This window comes from Prionailurus bengalensis, chromosome X (genome assembly GCF_016509475.1).
Source record: "Prionailurus bengalensis isolate Pbe53 chromosome X, Fcat_Pben_1.1_paternal_pri, whole genome shotgun sequence".
Taxonomy (NCBI): domain Eukaryota; kingdom Metazoa; phylum Chordata; class Mammalia; order Carnivora; family Felidae; genus Prionailurus; species Prionailurus bengalensis.
The window spans coordinates 53,342,327-53,364,735 of record NC_057361.1 but is presented as its reverse complement, the minus strand read 5'-3'; the positions used below and the strand labels follow the sequence as shown (position 1 = coordinate 53,364,735).

The window sequence follows — 22,409 nt, the reverse complement described above, 5'->3', positions numbered from 1 at the left end:
TGAAAATCCATATGGAGGTTACTGAAAAGATTAAAAATAGAACTATCATAACATCCAGAAATTCCACTTCTAAATATTTACCCAAAGAAAGCAAAAATACCAGTTCAGCTAGACATGTACACTACTATGTTCAGTGTAGAATATTCACAATACCCAAGATATGGAGGAATCTAAGTGTCCATTGACAGATGAATAGGTAATTAAGATATGGTATACATGAACAATTAAATATTACCTAGCCGTTAAAAAAGCATAAAATCTTGGGGAGGAGTTAAGATGAGAGAGCTGACACCTTGAGCGTGCCTCATCCCTGAAACACAGCTATATCAACATCAAATCAGTTTGAACACCTAGGAAATTGATCTGAGAATTAATGCAACAATCTTCATAACTTGATTCACAGAACTTGGCAGGTATGCAGTGAGGAGATGTGAATTGGGGGAAAGAAAAGCCACAGTGGGTAGCTGTTTTGGTGAAGAGAGGACAGAGAGATGAAAGAGAAGCAGGAAAAGTGTGGCACATTGGGATGGTGCAAGAAAAACCCTCCCCCAAAAATAGATCGAGAGAAAGAGAGAAATAGTGAAAACACTCACAGGTGACTGAACCAAAACTCTGTTCCCCAAAACCGTTGACAGGGAGAAAGGAGAAAGTTTCAATACCACCAGGATTCTATAAACAGTGGAGCGTGGAGTCTGAAGTTCCAGAGCTCAATGCCTGGCGGTGCTCTGGTGAACAAGTAGGACGAATCCCCAGCGTGGTCCATGGGATCCATGTGCCACATGGGGAGAAGTGGTTCCCCTGTTTGGAGTGCACATGGTAGAGGCCATATGGCTTCTACATAGGCAAAGGTCCCAGAGGACCCTGGAGAGTGGCAACACTTGCTGGTATTGAGACAAAGATGCCAGAGTGCAGGGAAAGTTGGCACCAGCTGTGTGTTTTTATTTGCTATAATCTCTGATCCTCTGCCACTGCATGATCACAATAAACCTTTTCTGGGGCAAGTCAGCACCCTGTCATTGCTCACTGAGACCCTTCCCTAGAGAGTCAGAGCAAGTCCAAGCCACAGGGGACTCTGAATTGTGGGGTTTTGAAACACAACTCCATTTTAGATAACACTCTAGATAGAGGTGCTTCCTGGAAGGCAGACATATTAATCATGGAGAGGATAAAGGCAGGGAGTGGACAGAGGCCTGAGAAAAAGGAGTGGTGCTTAGATCGCAGGTTGGTGAGAGTGCAAAGTCCTGTGCAAGAGACAATGAGCTGGGTGAAGTCATTTCCACTTCTCCCACAAACACACCATGTAGACAGGCACACTAATCCATGACAGTAAGTTATGTAGCACCACCTAGTGGAGAACAGAGCCATTACACTGATCCCCGCCCAATGGTGCCAAACAAGCACATCCGCTATAAGACCAGCACAAGTCGCTCCACCTACTTAGTGTATGGACTATAGAGTGCTTTATAGTTTCAGTTCTAGGGAAATTGGATATAATTTCATTATGGTTTCATTCAGTTTGCTGGTTCATTTATGTGTTTGGTTTCTTTCCTTCTGTTTTTTTCTAAAATTATTTTCTTTTTATTTATTTTCTTTCTTTTTCTTAGATACACAAAAAGAAAAAAATATTTTTTTTACTTTTTAGATTTTTTACTCTATTCCATTTTCTTATTTTGTTCTGTTTTATGATAATTTTTTTAATTTAATTTTTTTCTTAACTGTTTTTTTCTTTCAATTTTTCCCCCTAATTCTATCAAGTTTGTTTGAAAAATAAGACCAAACCATATCTAAGACATCTAGCTTCTGCTGTTTGATTTTATTGTTTTGTGTTTTTTTAATTTTATTTTCTAATTTTATTAATTTTTTTCTTCCTCCAAAGTGACGAAACGAAGGAATTCAGCCCCCCCAAAAATAGGACAGAAATAATAGTCAGCAAATTAATCAACACAAAAAAAAGAAAGATGTGTGAACTAGAATTTTAGAATTACAATAATAAGAATAATAGCTCTGGTTGAAAAAAGCATAAAAGACCCAGAGAAGCCATTTCTGCAGGGATAAAAGAAAGAGAATCTAGTCAGGCCAAAATTAAAAATGCTATATGAAATGCAATCTCGATGGATGCCACGACAATGAGGATGGATGAAGCAGAGTAGTGAATCAGCGATTAGAAGATAAAATTATGGAGAATAATGAAGCAGAAGAAAAGATAGAAACAAAGGCAAAAGATCACGATACAAGACTTAGAGAACTCAGTGACTTATTAAAAAGGAGTAACATCTAAATCACAGGAGTCCCAGGGCACCTGGGTGGCTCAGTCGGTTAAGCGTCAAACTTTGGCTCAGGTCATGATCTCATGGTTCATGGATTTGAGCCCCGCATCAGGCTCTGGGCTGACAGCTCAGAGCCTGGAGACTGTTTCAGATTCTGTCTCTCTCTCTCTCTCTCTCTCTCTCTCTCTCTGCCCCTCCCCTGTTCACACTCTGTCTCTCTCTCAAAAATAAATAAACATTAAAATTTTTTTAAATAAATAAATGAATCACAGGAGTCCCAGCAGAATAGAGAGAACAAGGGGAAGAAGGTTTATGTGACCAAATTATAGTGGAATACTTTCTTAACCTGAAGGTTTATGTGAGCAAATTATACTGGAAAACTTTCTTAATCTGGGGAAGGACACATATCAGAATCCAAGAAGCACAGAGAACTCCCTTTACGTCCAACAAAAACCAACCATCAACCATCTGCAAATTCACATAGTCAAATTCACAAAATACACAGACAAGGTAAAAAATAAGAAAGCAGCAAAGGAAAAATAGTCCTTAACCTAAAAAGGAAGACAGATAAGGTTTGCAGCAGACCTATCCACAGAAATATGGCACACCAGAAAGGAGTGGCTAAACATATTCAACGTGCTGAATTGAAAAAATATTCAGCCATAAATTCTACATCCAGCAAGTTTGTCATTCAGAACAGAAGGATAGATTAGGAGTTTCCAAGAGAAACAAAACTAAAGAAGTTTGTGATCACTAAACCAGGTCTACAAGAAATTTTAAGGGGGACAAATTGAGTGGAGAAATGACACAACAAATCCAAAAAGATAAAAAGCAAAGAAAGACTAGAAAGAATCAGAGAACATCAACAGACACACACACACACACACACACACACACACACACACACAAAACAGACAACACAATGGCACTAAATTCCTACCTTTCAGTACCCACTCTAAAAATAAATGGACTAAATAATCCAATTAAAATAAATGGAGTATCGGAATGGATAAGAAAACAAGACGCATCTATATTCAACTTACAAGAGACCCATCCTATACCTAAACACACCTGCAGATTGAAAAAAAGGGGACAGAACCATCTATGACGCTAATGGCCATCAAAATAAAACTGGAGTAGTCATATCAGACAAACTAGATTTTATGTTTTTTACTTCTTATAAATGTATTTTTTAATATGAAATTGTCAAGTTGCTTTCCATACAATACCCAGTGCTTATCACAACAGGTGCCCTACTCAATGTCCATCACCCACCCACCCCTCCGTCCCAACCCCCATCAACCCACAGTTTATTCTCAGTTTTTAAGAGTCTCTTATGGTTTGTCTCTCTCCTTCTCTAACTTTTTTTTTCCTTCCCCTCCCCCATGGTCTTCTGTTAAGTTTCTCAGGATCCACATAGGAGTGAAAACATATGGTATCTGTCTTTTTCTTTATGACTTATTTCACTTAGCATCACACTCTTCGGTTCCATCCACAATGCTACAAAAGACCGTATTTCATTCTTTCTCATTGCCAAATAGTATTCCGTTGTGTATATAAATGACAATTTCTTTATCCATTCATTAGCTGATGGACATTTAAGTTATTTTCATAATTTGGCTATTGTTGAAAGTGCTGCTATAAACATTGGGGTACAAGTGCCCCTCTGCATCAACACTCCTGTATCCCTGGGTAAATTCCCAGCAGTGCTATTGCTGGGTCATAGGGTAGGTCTATTTTTAATTTTTTCAGGAACCTCCACACTGTTTTCCAGAGTGGCTGAGCCAGTTTCATTCCCACCAACAGCAAAAGAGGCTTCCCATTTCACCGCATACTCACCAGCAGTTAGTCTCCTGATTTGTTCATTGTAGCCACTCTGACTAGCGTGAGGTAGTATCTGAGTGTGGTTTTGATTTCTATTTCCCTGATGAGGAGCGACGTTGAGCATCGTTTCATGTGCCTCTAGGACATCTGGATGTCTTCTTTAGAGAAGTGTCTATTCATGTATTCTGCCCATTTCTTCACTGGATTATTTGGGGTTTTTTTTTGTTGTTTTTTGTTTTTTGTTTTTTTGCATGTGGAGTTTTTTATAGATTTTGGATAATAGCCCTTTGTCTGATATGTCATTTGCAAATATCTTTTCCCATTCTGTTGGTTGCCTTTTAGTTTTGTTGATTGTTTCCTTTGCAGTGGAGAAACTTTTTTTCTTCATGAGGTCCCAATAGTTCATTTTTGCATTTAATTCCCTTGCCTTTGGGATGTGTCAAGTAAGAGATTGCTGCAGCTGAGGTCAGAGAGGAGTTTTCCTGCATTCTCCTCTAGGGTTTTGATGGTTTCCTGTCTCACATTCAGGTCCTTTATCCATTTTGAGTTTATTTTTGTGAATGGTGTGAGAAAGTGGTCTAGTTTCATTCTTGTGCATGTTGCTGTCCAGTTCTCCCAGTACCATGTATCAAAGAGATGATCTTTTTTCCATTGGCTATTCTTTCCTGCTTTGTCAAAGATTAGTCGGCCATAAGTTTGTGGGTCCAATTCTTGAGTCTCTATTCTATGCATTGGTCTATGTGTCTGTTTTTGTGCCAATACCATGCTGTCTTGATGATTACAGCTTTGTAGTAGAGGCTAAAGTCTGGGATTGTGATGCCTCTGGCTTTGGTCTTCTTCTTCAATATGACGTTGGCTGTTCGGGGTCTTTTGTGGTTCCATACAAATTTTAGGATTGCTTGTTCTATGCTTTGAGAAGAATGCTGGTGCCATTTTCATTGGGACTGCATTGAATGTGTAGATGGCTGTGGGTATTATTGACATTTTAACAATTTTATTCTTCCAATCCTTGAGCACAGAATGTTTTACCATTTCTTTATATCTTCTTCAGTTTCCTTCATAAGCTTTCTATAGTTTTCAGCATACAGATCTTTACATCTTTGGTTAGGTTTATTCCTAGGTATTTTATGCTCCTTGGTGCAATTGTGAATGGGATCGGTTTCATTATTTGTCTTTCTGTTGCTTCATTATTAGTGTATGAGAATATAACTGATTTCTGTACATTACTTTTGTAACCTGAAACTTTGCTGAATTCATGTATCAGTTCTAGCAGACTTTTGGTGGAGTCTATCAGGTTTTCCATGTATAAATCATGTCATCTGCAAAAAGTGAAAGCTTGACTTCATCATTGCCAATATTGATACCTTTGATTTCCTTTGGTTGTCTGATTGCTGATGCTACAATATCTAAAACTATGTTAAACAACAGCGGTGGGAGTGGACATCCATGTCATGTTCCTGATCTCAGGAGGAAAGCTCTGTTTTTGACCATTGAGGATGATATGACCTGTGGGCTTTTCATAAATGGCTTTGATGATGTTTAAGTGTGTTCCTTCTATCCCAACTTTCTCGAGGGTTTTTATTAAGGAAGGATGCTGAATTTTGTCAAATGCTTTCCCTTCATCGATTGGCGGGATCATATGCTTCTTATTTTTTCTTTTATTAATGTGATGTATCACATTGATTTATTTGTGAATGTTGAACCAGCACAGCAGCCCAGGAATGAATCCCACTTGATCATGGTGAATAATTCTTTTTATATGCAGGTTAATTTGCTTTCCTAGTATCTTGATGAGAATTTTTGCATCCATATTCATCAGGGATATTGGCCTGTAGATCTCATTTTTACTGGGTCTCTGTCTGGTTTAGGAATCAAAGGAATACTGGCTTCATAAAATGAGTGTGGAAGTTTTCCTTCCCTTTCTATTTTTTGGAATAGCTTGAGAAGGATAGGTATTATCTCTGCTTTAAACGTCTGGTAGAACTCCCCTGGGAAGCCATCTCGTTCTGCACTCTTATTTGTTGGGAGATTTTTGATGACTGATTCAATTTCTTCGCTGATTATGGGTCTGTTCAAGCTTTCTATTTCCTCCTGATTGAGTTTTGGAAGAGTGTGGGTGTTTAGGAATTTGTCCATTTCTTCCAGGTTGTCCAGTTTGTTGGCATATAATTTTTCATAGTATTCCCTGATAATTGCTTGTATCTCTGAGGGATTGGTTGTAATAATTCCATTTTCATTCATAATTTTATCTATTTTGGGTCATCTCCCTTTTCTTTTTGAGAAGGTTGGCTAGAGGTTTGTCAATTTTGTTTATTTTTTCAAAAAACCAACTCTTGGTTTTGTTGATCTGCTATACACTTTTGTTTTTTTTTTAATTTTTTTTCAACGTTGTTTATTTATTTTTGGGACAGAGAGAGACAGAGCATGAATGGGGGAGGGGCAGAGAGAGAGGGAGGCACAGAATCGGAAGCAGGCTCCAGGCTCTGAGCCATCAGCTCAGAGCCTGACGCAGAGCTCGAACTCACAGACCGCGAGATCGTGACTTGGCTGAAGTCGGATGCTTAACCGACTGTGCCACCCAGGCACCCCATGCTATACAGTTTTTTTTAGATTCTATATTGTTTATTTCTGCTCTGATCTTTATTATTTCTCTTCTTCTGCTGGGTTTAGGCTGCCTTTGCTGTTCTGCTTCTAGTTCCTTTAGGTGTGCTGTTAGATTTTGTATTTGGGATTTTTCTTGTTTCTTGAGATAGGCCTGGATTGCAATGTATTTTCCTCTCAGGACTGCCTTTGCTGCATCCCAAAGCGTTTGGATTGTTGTATTTTCATTTTCGTTTGTTTCCATATATTTTTTAATTTCTTCTCTAATTGCCTGGTTGACCCATTCATTCTTTAGTAGGGTGTTCTTTAACCTCCATGCTTTTGGAGGTTTTCCAGACTTTTTCCTGTGGTTGATTTCAAGCTTCATAGCATTGTGGTCTGAAAGTATGCATGGTATGATTTCAATTCTTGTATACTTATGAAGGGCTGTTTTGGTGACCCAGTATGTGATCTATCTTGGAGAATGTTCCATGTGCACTCGAGAAGAAAGTATATTCTGTTGCTTTGGGATGCAGAGTTCTAAATATGTCAAGTCCATCTGATCCAATGTATCATTCAGGGCCCTTGTTTCTTTATTGACCGTGTGTCTAGATGATCTATCCATTTCTGTAAGTGGGGTGTTAAAGTCCCCTGCAATTACCACATTCTTATCAATAAGGTTGCTTATGTTTGTGATTAATTGTTTTATATATTTGTGGGCTCCTGTATTTGGCGCATAGACATTTACAATTGTTAGCTCTTCCTGATGGATAGACCCTGTGATTATTATGTAATGCCCTTCTTCATCTCTTGTTATAGCCTTTAATTTAAAGTCTAGTTTGTCTGATATAAGTATGGCTACTCCACCTTTCTTTTGACTTCCAGTAGCATGATAAATAGTTCTCCATCCCCTCACTCTCAATCTAAAGGTGTCCTCATATCTAAAATGAGTCTCTTGTAGACAGCAAATAGATGGGTCTTATTTTTTATCCATTCTGATACCCTATGTCTTTTGGTTGGCACATTTAGTCCATTTACATTCAGTGTTATTATAGAAATATATGGGTTTAGAGTCATTGTGATGTCCGTAGGTTTCATGTTTGTAGCAGTGTCTCTGGTACTTTGTCTCACAGGATCCCCCTTAGGATCTCTTTAAGGCTGGTTTAGTGGTGACAAATTCCTTCAGTTTTTGTTTGTTTGGGAAGACCTTTATCTCTCCTTCTATTCTAAATGACAGACTTGCTGGATAAAGGATTCTCAGCTGCATATTTTTCTGTTCATCACATTGAAGATCTCCTGCCATTCCTTTCTGGCCTGCCAAGTTTCATTAGAGAGATCGGTCACGAATCTTATAGTTCTCCTTTTATATGTTAGAGCACGTTTATTTCTAGCTGCTTTCAGAATTTTCTCTTTATCCTTGTATTTTGCCAGTTTCACTATGATATGTTGTGCAGAAGATCGATTCAAGTTAGGTCTGAAGGGAGTTCTCTGTGCCTCTTGGATTTCAATGCCTTTTTCCTTCCCCAGATCCGGGAAGTTCTCAGCTATCATTTCTTCAAGTACACATTCAGCACCTTTCTCTCTCTCTTCCTCCTCTGGAATACCAATTATGCATAGATTATTTCTCTTTAGTGCATCCCTTAGTTCTCTAATTTTCCCCCCATACTCCTGGGGTTTTTTTTATCTCTCTTTTTCTCAGCTTCTTCTTTTTCCATAATTTTATCTTCTAGTTCACCTATTCTCTCCTCTGCCTCTTCAATCTGAGCCGTAGTTGTCTCCATTTTATTTTGCAGCTCATTGATAGAATTTTTTAGCTCCTCCTGGCTGTTTCTTAGTCCCTTGATCTCTGTAACAAGAGATTCTCTGCTGTCTTTTATACTGTCTTCAAGCCCAGCGATTAATTTTTTGACTATTATTCTAAATTCACTTTCTGTTATATCAGTTAAGTCCTTTTTGATCAGTTCATTAGCTGTTGTTATTTCCTGGACGTTTTTCTGAGGAGAATTCTTCCATTTTGTCATTTTGGATAGTCCCTGGAGTGGTGCAGGACTGGGGGACACTTTCCCTGTGCTGTCTTAAACAACTTGCGTTGGTGGGCAGGGCTGTTGTCAGACCTGATGTCTGCCCCCAGCCCACCGCTGAGGCCACAGTCAGACTGGTGTGTGCCTTCTCTTCCCCTCTCCTAAGGGTGGGATTCACTGTGGGGTGGCGTGGCCCATCTGGGCTACTTGCACAGTGCCAGACTTTTGGTGCTGGGGATCTGGCTTATTAGCTGGGGTGGATTGGCACGGTGCACATGGGCGGGAGGGGTAGGCTCAGCTCACTTTTCCTTCGGAGATCCGCTTCAGGAAGGGCCCCTCTTCCGTGGGCCTCTCGTCTGCACTTGGCTCCAGAGACTCCATTCTGCTGGTCTTCTGGCGGTTTCCTGGGTTATTTAGGCAGGTGTTCGTGGAATCTAAGTGATCCGCAGGACGTGCGATGAGCCCAGCGTCCTCCTATGCCACCATCCTCCCTACCAGGATCACCACAAATGTGTCTTTTAATGCAAACTCCCCACCAATTTTCCCTGGGCTATGCTGCCAACTGAATGCACAGCAAGGACCCCGAAGGGACAAAGCTCTGGACACCTCTCTCATTCACTGTATTCTAGATTTGAAGTTGATGGGCACTAATGATCCAGAGTCCCGCATTGGGGAGCAGATGAGTGACATCAAATTAGGCCTTGGGGTACTTGGGTGGCTCAGTCGGTTAACTTACACATGTAAGTTTCTATTCAGGTCACATTCTCACAGCTTCGTGGATATGAGCCCTCGTTGGGCTCTGTGCTGACAGTGTGGAGCCTGCTTGGGATTCTCTCTCTCCCTCTCTGCCTCTCCTCCATTCATGGTGTCTCTGTCTCTCCTGTCTACATGGCAGAGACTCAGGAAGATGGAGTAACTCCTCCATTTTCAATAACATAGATGGCCCTATAGAGCTATGCTATATATGCTATATAAATATAGAGCTATATAAATATAGAGCTATGCTATATAAATCAACAGAGAAAGACAAACATTCTATGATTTTACTTATGTGAAGAATCTAAAAAAACAAAATACATAAGCAGCACAACAGATACAGACAAATAGATACAGCAAACAAAATAGCGATTTCGATAAGAGATGGATGTTGGCAAAATAGGTAAAGGTGATTAAGAGCTAGAAGTTCTAGTTTAGAAATAAATATGTCACAATAGAGATGTTCAGCATAGAGAATTATAGTCAATAGTATTGTAGTATCTTTTTATACTGACAGATTTAACTAGACTTACCAGGGAATGAATTGTAATGTATAAAAATATAGAATCACTATGATGTGTACCTGAAACAAGTAGGATATTGTAGGTAAATTTTACTTCAACATTAAAAAAATAAAGATACCTTACAGAACACTTCAGAGAATATCAAGCATTGCAGGGGTACTAGAAGAAGAAGTGAGAGAAAAAGAGATGGAAAACTTCTTTGAAGAAATAATGGCTGAAAACTTTTCTAATCTAGGGAAGGAAACTGACATTCAAGTACAGGAAACCCATAAATTTCCAAATAAATTGAACCCAAAGAGATATACACCATGACACATTATAATTAAAATGTCAAATGTTAAAGATAAGGAGAGAATTTTTAAATCAACAAGAGAAAAATAATTTGTTACATACAAAAGAAACCTTATAAGGCTATAACCAGATTTTCATCAATAACTTTGCAGGCCAGAAGTTCATTACATATTCAAAGGGCTGATAGCAAAAATTTTCACCAAAGTTTACCCAAGAAAGTTACCATTCAGAATACAGGGAAAGATAAAAAGTTCTCAAGATAAGAAAAAGCTAAAGAAATTTATCACCAATAAATAAACCTTGTAAGAAATTCTAAAGGTACTTATGTAAGCTGAAAATTAGTGTCACTAATTAAAGTCGAAGAATTATTTGAAAGTAAAAATCTTGCTGGAAAAGGTAAATATATAATACATATTATATATTTAATATTTATATTAATATTAATATATTAATATATTAATATTATATTATTATATAATATATAATTATATTATATATTATATAATATATAATTATATATATATTTAATATATAATATTATATATTATATAATATATATAATTAATTATATATAATTATATAATATATAATTATATAATATATAATTATATAATATAAATAAAAATATTAATTAATAATATTAATATAAATATTAATATATTAATATATTTAATATTTATATTAATATTAATATATTAATATTATATTTAATATATAATATATAAATATATAATAAAGGTAATGAATTAATTATTTATAACTTTAGTACAAGGACAAACATAATAAAATTAATGAAGTCTAATTAGATAAGGGATATAAGAAAGTTTAAAAATGTAAAATATGAAGGGGGGAGGAGTCAAGATGGCAGAACAGCATGGAAGCTTTTTGTGTGTCTTGCATCCATAAAATACAACCAGACCAACACTGAACCATCCTACACACCTAGAAAACTGACTGGAGGAAAATCACAACAATCTGCACAAACTGAACCACAGAATTCAGCAGGTACATGGCACAGAGAGCTGAACATGTGAAACGAGAAGCTGCGAAAGGTAGAGAACTGGTTTTGCTGGCAGAGAGATGATGGAGACTGGGCGGGGGGAGAAGATGGGAAAAGCACCCCTCCCCAAAAGCAGCTGGAGAGAAAGTGGAAAATTGGAAACAGTCACAGGGACTAAACTAAAAAGGGACAAAGGAGAAAGGAGAGGGTTTAAATTCTATTAAGACTGTAAACAAGGGGAGTACACAGTCTGCAACTCCACAGCTCGATACCTGGCGGTGCTCTGGTGGGAAGGGGAAAGGAACAGAGTGGTGTTTGGGAGGTTCTTGGGCCACACGGGGAAAAGCAGTTCCACTGCTGGATGGACACTTGGTAGAGACTGTTGAAGCCACCTGGTTCCAGCAGACCCCAGAAGGCAGCCACAATCAGTCCTGGGACAAGGTCGTTAAGGGTAAAGCCTGGTGCCAGATGTGTGTTGTGATTTTCCATAATTCCTGAGACACTGCTGCTACACTGTCTTGTGAACATTTTCTGGAATGGGCTGGCACCTGGCCACAGTCTTGGGGCACCAGCAACAACAGGTCCAGTGGGCGTACCTGGGTGCCGCCAATATTTGGCCATTGCTCATTGGGTCATTGCTCGGTGAGACCCTCCCATAGAGGGGCAGAATGGGTCAAAGCCACAGTCCTTTGGAAGTAAGGGGCTGGGAAAAACAGCCACATCTGAGACAAAACTTGGGAGAGGGTTACTGCCTGGGGCCTGGTCATGGAGAGTGAAGAAGTGGGGAGTGGACAAGAGCTGAAGTTGGAAGATGGGTGGGTGATTGCTGATTCAGGAGAACAGACTGGGTAGCTGGGTGGCGCCATTTTCACCCCTCCCGCACATGCTCATATGCACCTACGACCACCACAACAATCCCAGTAGGTTAGCAGCACCGTCTAGTGGAGAGCGGAGCTGTTACAATGAGTCCCGCCCAACTGGGCAAACTTTGCTGTTCAAGAACACAAGTATCAATGTCAGCTTATTTGTGGACTATAAAGAGCTACATAGACTGACTTCTAGGGGAAAATGAGCAATTTCAGACCTACTTCAATCTCTTAGCAGGTTCATCTATTCAGTTTTCTTTCTTTTTTTTTTCTTTTTCATTTTTCTCTTTTACAATTATTTTCTTTTTCTTGAATACACAGAGAAAAACTCATTTTATTTTCAATTTTTATTTAAAATATCTTTCTTTAATTTTTATTACTATATTTTTAACTTTTGTGTAAATTTTTTCAAATTCGACTTTACTTACATCATTTTATTTTAGTCTACTTCAGTGTATTCACCTTTTCAAATTTTCAAACAATTTCCTTTTTATTCTTTCTTTTTCTTTTTTTCTATTTTTTGTTTCTTTTCTTTTTCTTGAATGCATGAAGGAAAAACTTCATTTTTACTTTCAATTTCTATTAAAATATTTTTATTTAATTTTTATTACTATATTTTTTGCTGTTATGTAATTTTTTTCAAATTCTATTCTTCCATTATTTTATATTAGTATACTACAGTGTATTCACTTTTTCAAATTTTAAAACGATTTTCTTTTTTTCTTTTCTTTTTTTATCTTTTTATCTCTTTTGTTTCTTTTTTTTCTTAAATACAGAAAATGAAAAAAATAATATTTATTTTTCATTTTTATTTTTTTATTTTTTTTAACTTTTTTTTTTTTATTTTTGAGACAGAGAGAGACAGAGCATGAACGGGGGATGGGAAGAGAGAGAGGGAGACACAGAATCAGAAACAGGCTCCAGGCTCTGAGCTATCAGCCCAGAGCCCGAAACAGGCCTTGAACTCACAGACCGCGAGATCATAACCTGAGCTGAAGTTAGACGTTCAACTGACTGAGCCACCCAGGCGCCCCTCATTTTTATTAAAAATATTTTTCTTTGAGGAGCCTGGGTGGCTCAGTTGGTTAAGTGTCTGACTTTGACTCAGGTCATGATCTCATGGTTTGTGAGTTCAAGCCCCACGTTGGGCTCTATGCTGACAGCTCAGAGCCTGGAGCCTGCTTCAGATTCTGTGTCTCACTCTCTCTCTGCCCCTCTCCTGATCATGCTCTGTTTCTCTCTGTCTCAAAAATAAACAAAACACTAAAATTTTTTTTAAATAAATAAAAATAAAAATATTTTTCTTTAATTTTTTTCTACTATGTTATTTACTTTTGTGTTATATTTTCAAATTCTATTTTACCCCATCATCTCATTTTAGTCTACTCTAGTGTATTCATTTTTTCAAATTCTCAAACAATTTCCTTTTCTATTTTCTTTTCTCCCTCCCTTTTTTTTCCTCTAAACTGTCAAACCACTTTCAACACCCAGACCAAAACACACCTAGGATCTAGCATCATCTATTCAATTTATGTATGTGTGTGTGTTTAATTTATAATTTTAATATTTTTTTTAATTTTAGTATTTTTTAATTTTAATTTTTCTACCTCATTAATTCTTTTTATCCCTTCAAAATTACAAAACGAAGAATTCACCACAAAAGGAAGAGCACGAAGTAACAACAGTCAGGGATTTAACCAACACAGACACAAGCAAGATGTCTGAACCTGAATTTAGAATCACGATAGTAAGAATTCTAGCTGCAGTCAAAAATAGATTAGAATCCCTTTCTGCGGAGATAAAATAAATAAAAAATAGCCAGAATGAAATTAAAAATGCTGTAACTGAGCTGCAATCATGGATGGATGCAGTGGTGACAAGGATGGACGAGGCAGAACAGAGAATCAGTGATAAAGAGTACAAACTTATAGAGAATAATGAAGCAGAAGAAAAGAGGGACATTAAGGCAAAAGAACACTATTTAACAATTAGAGAAATCAGTGACTCATTAAAAAGGAACAACGTCAGAATCATAGGGGTCACAGAAGAAGAAGAGAGAGAAATAGGGGTAGAAGTGTTATGTGAGCAAATCAAAGTGGAAAACTTTCCTACCTGGGGAAATACACACACATCCAAATCCAGGAAGCACAGAGGATGCCCATTAGATTCACCAAAATCGACCATCACCAAGGTATATCATAGTCAAATTCACAAAATACTCAGGCAAGGAGAGAATCATGAAAGCAGCAAGAGAAAGAAAGTCCCTAACCTACAAGGAAAGACAGATCAGGTTTTCAGTAGACCTATCCACAGAAACTTGGCAGACCAGAAAGAGTGGCAGGATATAATCAGTGTGCTGAATCACAAAACTATGCAGCCAATAATGCTTTATCCAACAAGGTTGTCATTCAAAATAGAAGGAGAGATAAAACGTTTCCCAGACAAACAAAAATTAAAGGAGTTTGTGACAACTAAATCAGTCCTTCCAGAAATTTTAAGGGGGACTCTGTGAGGGGAGAGAAGATGAAAATAGAATGAGAGAAAAAACAAGGAAAGAAAGAAAGATAGAAAGACCAAAAGCAACGAAGATTAGAAAGGACCAGAGAACACCACCAGAAACTCCAACTCTACAAGCATCATAATGGCAATAAATTCACATCTTTCAGTACTCGCTCTAAACATCAATGGACTCAATGTTCCAATAAAACAACATAGGGTAACACAATGGATGAGAAAACAACATCCATATATATGCTGTTTACAAGAGACCCACTTTAGACCTAAAGACACCTTCAGATTGAAAATAAGAGGATGGAGAAACATCTATCATGCTAATGGTCAACAAAAGAAAGCCAGAGTATCCATACTTATATCAGACAATCTAGATTTTAAAATAAAGACTGTATCAAGAGATGCAGAAGGGCATTGTATCATAATCAAGGAGTCTATAGACCAGGAAGACCTAACAATTGTAAACATTTATGTGCCAAATATGGAAACACCTAAATATATAAATCAATTAATCACAAACATCAAGAAACTCATCGATAGTAATACCATAATAGTAGGAGACTTCAACACCTGACTCACAGCAATGGACAGATCATATAACCAAAAAATCAACAAGGAAACAATTACTTTGAATGACACACCAGACCATATGTACTTAACAGATATATTCAGAACATTTCATCCTAAAACAGCAGAATATACATTCTTCTCCAATGCACATGGAACGTTCTCCAGAATAGACCATATACTGGGACACAAATCAGCCCTAGGTAAGTACAAAATGATGAAGATCATACCGTGTATATTTTCAGACCTAAACGCTATGAAATTGAAATCAACCACAAGAAAAAATTTGGAAAGGTAACAAATACTTGGAGACTGAAGAACATCCTATGAAAGAATGAATGGGCTAAACAATAAGTTAAAGAGGAAATTAAAAACTATATGGAAGCCAATGAAAATGAACACACCACAACCCAAAACCTTTGGGACACAGCAAATGCGGTCATAAGAGGAAAGTATATAGCAATCCAGGACTTCCTGAAGAAGGAAAAAGATCTCAGATACACAACCTAACCTTACACCTTAAGGAGGTGTAAAAAGAACAGCAATTCCTTAAGGAGCTGGAAATGAACAGCAAATAAAACCCAAAACTAGCAGAAGACAGGAAATAATAAAGATTAGAGCAGAAATTAATGTTATCGAAACCAAAAACAAAACAAAACAAAACAAAAAAACAGTAGAACAGATCAATGAAGCCAGAAACTGGTTCTTTGAAATAATTAAAAAATTGATAAACCATTAGCCAGCTTGATCAAGAAGAAAAAGAAAAGGAACCAAATAAATAAAATCAAGAATGAAAGAGGAGAGATCAAAACCAACACAACAGAAATAAAAACAATAATAAGAGAATATTATGAGCAATTGTATGCCAATAAAATGGGTAATGTGGAAGAAATAGACAAATTTCTAGAAACATATACACTATCAAAACTGAAACAAGAAGATATAGAAAATTTGAACAGACCCATAACCAGTAAGGAAATCAAATTAGTAATCAAAAATCTGCTAAAAAACAAGAGTCCAGGGCCAGATAGATTTCCAGGGGAATTTTACAAAACATTTAAGGAAGAGTTCACACCTATTCTCTTGAAGCTGTTCCAAAAACATAGAAATGGAAGGAAAACTTCCAAATTCTTTCTATGAAGCCAGCATTACCTGGATTCCAAAACCAGACAGAGACCCCACTAAAAAGAACTAGATGAGTTTCCCTGATGAACATGGATGCAAAAATCTTCAACAAGACATTAGCCAACCGGATCCAACAATACGTTAAAAAAGTAATTCACCATGACCAAGAGGGATTTATACCTGGGATGTAGGGCTGGTTCAATACCTGCAAAACAATTAGCGTTATTCATCACATCAATGAAAGAAAGGACAAGGACCGTATGATCCTCTCAATAGATGCAGAGAAAGCATTTGACAAAATACAGCATCCTTTCTTGATAAAAACCTTTAAGAAAGTACGGATAGAAGGAGCATACCTGCAGATCATAAAAACCATATATGAACGACCCAACACTAATATTATCCTCAACGGGGAAAAACTGACAGCTTTCCCCCTAAGGTCAGGAACAAGAAAGGGATGTCCACTCTCGCTACTGTTATCCAACATAGTATTGGAAGTCTTAGCCACTAAAATCAGACAACACAAAGAAATAAAAGGCATCCAAATCAGCCAGGAGGAGGTCAAACTCTCAGTCTTCACAGATGACATGATACTGTATATGGAAAACCCAAAAGATTCCACAAAAAAATGGCTAGAACTGATTCATGAATTCAGCAAAGTTGCAGGATATAAAATCAATGCACAGAAATTGGTTGAATTCCTATACACCAACAATGAAGCGACAGAAAGAGAAAGCAAGGAATTGATCCCACTTACAGTTGCACACAAAAAAAACATAAAATACCTAGGGATAAATCGAACCAAAGAGGTGAAAAATCTGTACACTTAAAACTATAGAAAGCTTATGAAAGAAGTTGAAGAAGACACACAAAAAAGGAAAAAGATTCCATGTTCCTGGATAGGAAGAACAAATATTGCTAAAATGTCAATACTACCCAAAGCAATCTACATATTCAATGCAATCCCTATCAAAATAACACCAGAATTCTTCACAGTGGTAGAACAAATAATTCTAAAATTTGTATGGAACCAGAAAAGACCCCGAATAGCCAAAGCGATCTTGAAAAAGAAAACCAAAGCAGGAGGCATCACAATCCCAGACTTTAAGCTATACTTCAAAGCTAGATTCGTCAAGACAGTATGGTACTGGCACAGGAACAGACACTCAGATCAATGGAACAGAATAGAGAACCCAGAAATGGACCCATAAACGTATGGCCAACTACTCTTGGAAAAAGCAGGAAAGAATATCCAATGGAATAAAGACAGTCTCTTCAGCAAATGTTGCTGGGAAAACTGGACAGCGACATACAGAAGAATGAACCTGGACCACTTTCTTACACCATACACACAAATAAACTCAAAATGGATGAAAGACCTCAAAGTAAGACAGGAAGCCATCAAAATCCTTGAGGAAAAAGCAGGCAAAAACCTCTTTGATCTTGGCTGCAGCAACTTCTTACTCAACACGTCTCCAGAGGCAAGGGTTAGGGAAAAGCAAAAAAATGAACCACTGAGACCTCATCAAAATAAAAAGCTTATGCACAGAGAAGGAAACAATCAGCAAAACTAAAAGGCAACTGATAGAATGGGAGAAGATATTTGCAAATGACATATCAGATAAAGGGTTAGTATCCAAAATGTATAAAGGACTTATCAAACTCAACACCCAAAAAACCAATAATCCAGTGAAGAAATGGGCAAAAGACATGAGTAGACACTTCTCCAAAGAAGACATCCAGATGGTCAACCAATTCATGAAAAAGTGCTCAACATCACTCATAATCAGGGAAGTACAAGTCAAAACCACCGTGAGATATCACCTCACACCTGTCAGAATGGCTAACATTAACAACTGAGGCAACAACAGATGTTGGTGAGTATGAGGAGAAAGAGGATCTGTTTTGTATTGTTGGTGGGAATGCAAGCTGGTGTAGCCACTCTGGAAAACAGTATGGAGGTTCCTCAAAAAACTAAAAATAGAACTACCCTACGACCCAGCAATTGCACTACTAGGCATTTATCCACAGGATACATGTGTGGTGTTTCAAAGGGACACATTCACCCCCATGTTTATAGCAGCACTATCAACAATAGCCAATGTATGGAAAGAGCCCAAATGTCCATTGATGGATGAATGGATAAAAAAGATGTGAGATATATATATATATATATATATATATATATATATATATAGGAGTATTACTCATCAATCAAAAATAATGAAATCTTGCCATTTGCAACTACATGGATGGATCTCGAGGGTATTATGCTAAGTGAAATTAGTCAGAGAAAGACAAAAACCATATGACTTCACTCATATGAGGACTTTCAGAGACAAAATAGATGAACATAAGGAAAGGGAAACAAAAATAATATAAAAACAGGGAGGGGGACAAAACAAAAGAGACTCATGGAGAACAAACTGAGGGTTACTGGCGGGGTTGTGGGAGGGGGGATGGGGTAAATGGGTAAGGGGCATTAAGGAATCTATTCCTGAAATAATTGTTTCACTATATGCTAACTAATTTGGAGGTAAATTTTAAAAATAAAAAATTAAATTAAAAAAATGTAAAATATTATATCAAAAATGTAAAATGTATGGGGAAAGATAAAATATAGATATTTGGAATGTGCTCAAATTTAAGCTGTGATCAATTTAATGTAAATCATTTAATACATAGAACAATATATATAAACCATGTGGTAACCACAAATCAAAAAATATACATAACAAATACACAAAAAAGACACAAAAGTAAGAAATGAACCTAAGCATAACAGTAAAGAATGTCATCAAAGCACAGGGAAAGAGAAAGAAAATGGAAGGAACAGATGTACTAAAACCTTAGCCATAAAGCAATTCACCAAATTGTTCACCAAACTTATGGCAATTCACCAAACTTATGGCAATAAGTACATATCTATCAACAATTATTACATAATTTTAATTTTTTAATTTGAATATAGTTCACACACAATGTTATAATAGTTTCAACTATACAATATAGTGATTCAACATCTATACACATTATGCTAGGCTCACTACAACTGTAGTTACCATCTGTTGCCATACAAAGCTATTACAATATAATTGAGTATATTCCCTATGCTGTACCATTTATTCCCCTGACTTACTCATTATATAATAAGAAACCCGTATTTCCCATTCTCCTTTCATTTTGCCCAACTACATACCCACTTCCCTCTGGTAACAGCTTGTTCTCTGTATTTGTAGGTCTGATTCTTCTTTTAATTGTTCATTCATTTGTTTTGTACCCTAGGTTCCAAATATGAGTGAAATCATATAGTATTTGTCTTTTTCAGTCTGACTTATTTCACTTAGCATAATACTCTCTAAGTTCATCCACGTTGTTACAAATGGAAAGCTTTCATTCATTTTATGGCTGCATAATATTATTCCATTGTAAATATAAATATATAAATGTAATGTCATAATATATATGATCTTCCTTATCCATTCATCTACTGATGAGCACTTAGATTCTTTCTTCTTAATTTAAATCCCAGTTAGTTAACATACAGTGTCATAATGACTTCAGGAATAGAATTTAATGATTCATCACTTACATATAACACTCAGAGCTCATCCCAACAAGTGCCCTCCTTAATGCCCATCACCCATCTAGTTCATCCCCCCCAACCCAACACCCTTCCAACAACCCTCAGTTTATTCTCTGTGTTTAAGAGTCTCTTATGGTTTGTCTCCCTCTCTTGTTTTTCTTATTTTTGCTTCCCTTCCTATATGTTCATCTCTTTTGTTACTTAAATTTCACGTATGAGTGAAATCATATATTTGTCTTTCTCTGACTGACTTATTTTGTTTATAATAATATACTCTAGCTCCATCCACGTTGTTGCAAGTGACAAGATTTCATTCTTTTTTATTGCTGAGTAATATTCCATGGTTATATATATATATATATATATATATACCACATCTTCTTTATCCATTCATTAGCCAATGGATATTTGGTCTCCTTCCATAATTTGGCTATTGTCAATAGTGCTTCTGTAAACATTGGGTGGTGTGTGCCCCTAGAAATCAGCATTTTTGTAACTTTTGGATAAATACATAGTGGCACTTAGATTCTTAGATCTTCCACATCTTGGCTATTTTATATAATGCGACAATAAACATAGGGGTGCATATAACTTTATGAACTGGTATTTTCATTTTTTTTTAATTTTTTTTTAACATTTATTTATTTTTGAGACAGAGAGAGACAGAGCATGAACGGGGGAGGGGCAGAGAGAGAGGGAGACACAGAATCGGAAGCAGGCTCCAGGCTCTGACCCATCAGCCCAGAGCCTGACGCGGGGCTCGAACTCACGGACCGTGAGATCGTGACCTGAGCCGAAGTCGGAAGCTCAAGCGACTGAGCCACCCAGGCGCCCCCTTTTTTTTTTTTTTTTAAATTTTGGTATTTTCATTTTTAAAGGGATCATTACCCAATAGTGGAATTACTAGATCATATGGTATTTTGTGGACTTATCTTTATTTTTTTATTTAAAATTTTTTTTACATTTATTTATTTTTGAGAAACAGAATGAGACAAAGTGTGAGTGGGGGAGGGGCAGAGAGCGAAGGAGACACAGAATCTGAAGCAGGCTCCAGGCTCTGAGCAAGCAGTCAGCACAGAGCCTGATGTGGGGTTCGAACCCACAAACTTTGAGATCATGACCTGAGCCAAAGTCAAATGCTCAACTGACTGAGCCACCCAGGCGCCCCTGTGGACTTATCTTTAAAGAGTGTATTGTAAGCCCTGGGAAAGTAAATGGGCTAACTGCTGAAATGTCAGCAATGTTCTGGTCTCAAGGCTGTTGAACACAATAGCACTATGATATCCAGAGCCCCATGATCCCCCAGGAGCCAGTTAGGGAACAGACTCACCGTAATTGCCTAACAGTCCTTGAAACTGCACATATTCCTTGCATCGTTTCATGTAAACACCAGATGTGTGTTTAGTCTATGTCTGGAGGCTCTTTGTGTTTTCCTCCCAAGCTTTGACATTCTTTAATGTTTATATACCTGGCAAACATGAAATAAAGAATATGTACAGCCTGCTGCTGCTGCTGCTGCTGTTTCACTGGCAGAGGCAGCTCTGCACATCCTCTCAAAGTGTCTGACGACTTTTTCTTCAGTGCATGGATACAATATTTATTTTTAATTTTTAAAAGTGGGGGCGCCTGGGTGACTCAGTCAGTTGAGCGTCTGACTTCAGCTCAGTTCATGATCTCAAAGTTTGTGAATTTGAGCCCCACATCAGGCTCAATGCTGCCAGTCTGTCACTGCATAGCCCACTTCAGATCCTCTGTCCCCCCTCTATATGCCTGTCTTCTGCTTATGCTCTCTCCCTCCCCCCCAAAGTGTATTTATTTATTTATTTTGTTTGTGAGAGAGAGAGAGATCTCATGTGAGCAGGGGAGGGGCAGAGAGAGGGAGAGAGACAATACCAAGCAGGTTCCGAGTTGTCAGCACAGAGCCCAACACAGAGCTGGAACTCATGGACCGTGAGATCATGACCTGAGCTGAAATTGAGTCAGATGCTTACCCAACTGAACCACCCAGATGTCCGTCTATTTTTTATTTTTTTTGAGGAACCTCCATACTGTTTTCACAGTTGGCTATACCAATTTACATTGCACTAACAGTACCGAGAGTTTTTATTTTTTTATCCACATCATCACCAACACTTGTTATTCTTTGTCGTTTTTATTTTAGCCATTTCCACAGGTGTAATATGACATCTCATTGAGATTTTGATTTCCACTTTTGTAATGATTAAGAATGTTGAGCATTAGGGCGCCTGGGTGGCTCAGCCAGTTGAGCATCTGACTCTTGATTTCGACTCAGATCATGAACCTAGGGTCACGGGATCAAGCCCTGCATCAGTCTCCATGCTTAGATTAAGATTCACTTTCTTTCCACCACCACCCTCACCTCTCTTTAAAATAAGAGAACTGCTCACACCCTCTCTCTAAAATAAAAAATACAAAAATTAAAAAAAAAAGAATGCTGAACATCTTTTCATGGGGTGCTGACCATCTTTAT

General features: G+C 37.4%; 1 pseudogene; it reads left to right on the top strand.

Annotated features, from left to right (window-relative positions):
- Nucleotides 1–1,156: 1,156 nt before the first annotated feature.
- Nucleotides 1,157–22,409, top strand: part of LOC122477074 — a 33,071-nt pseudogene continuing 11,818 nt past the window's right edge.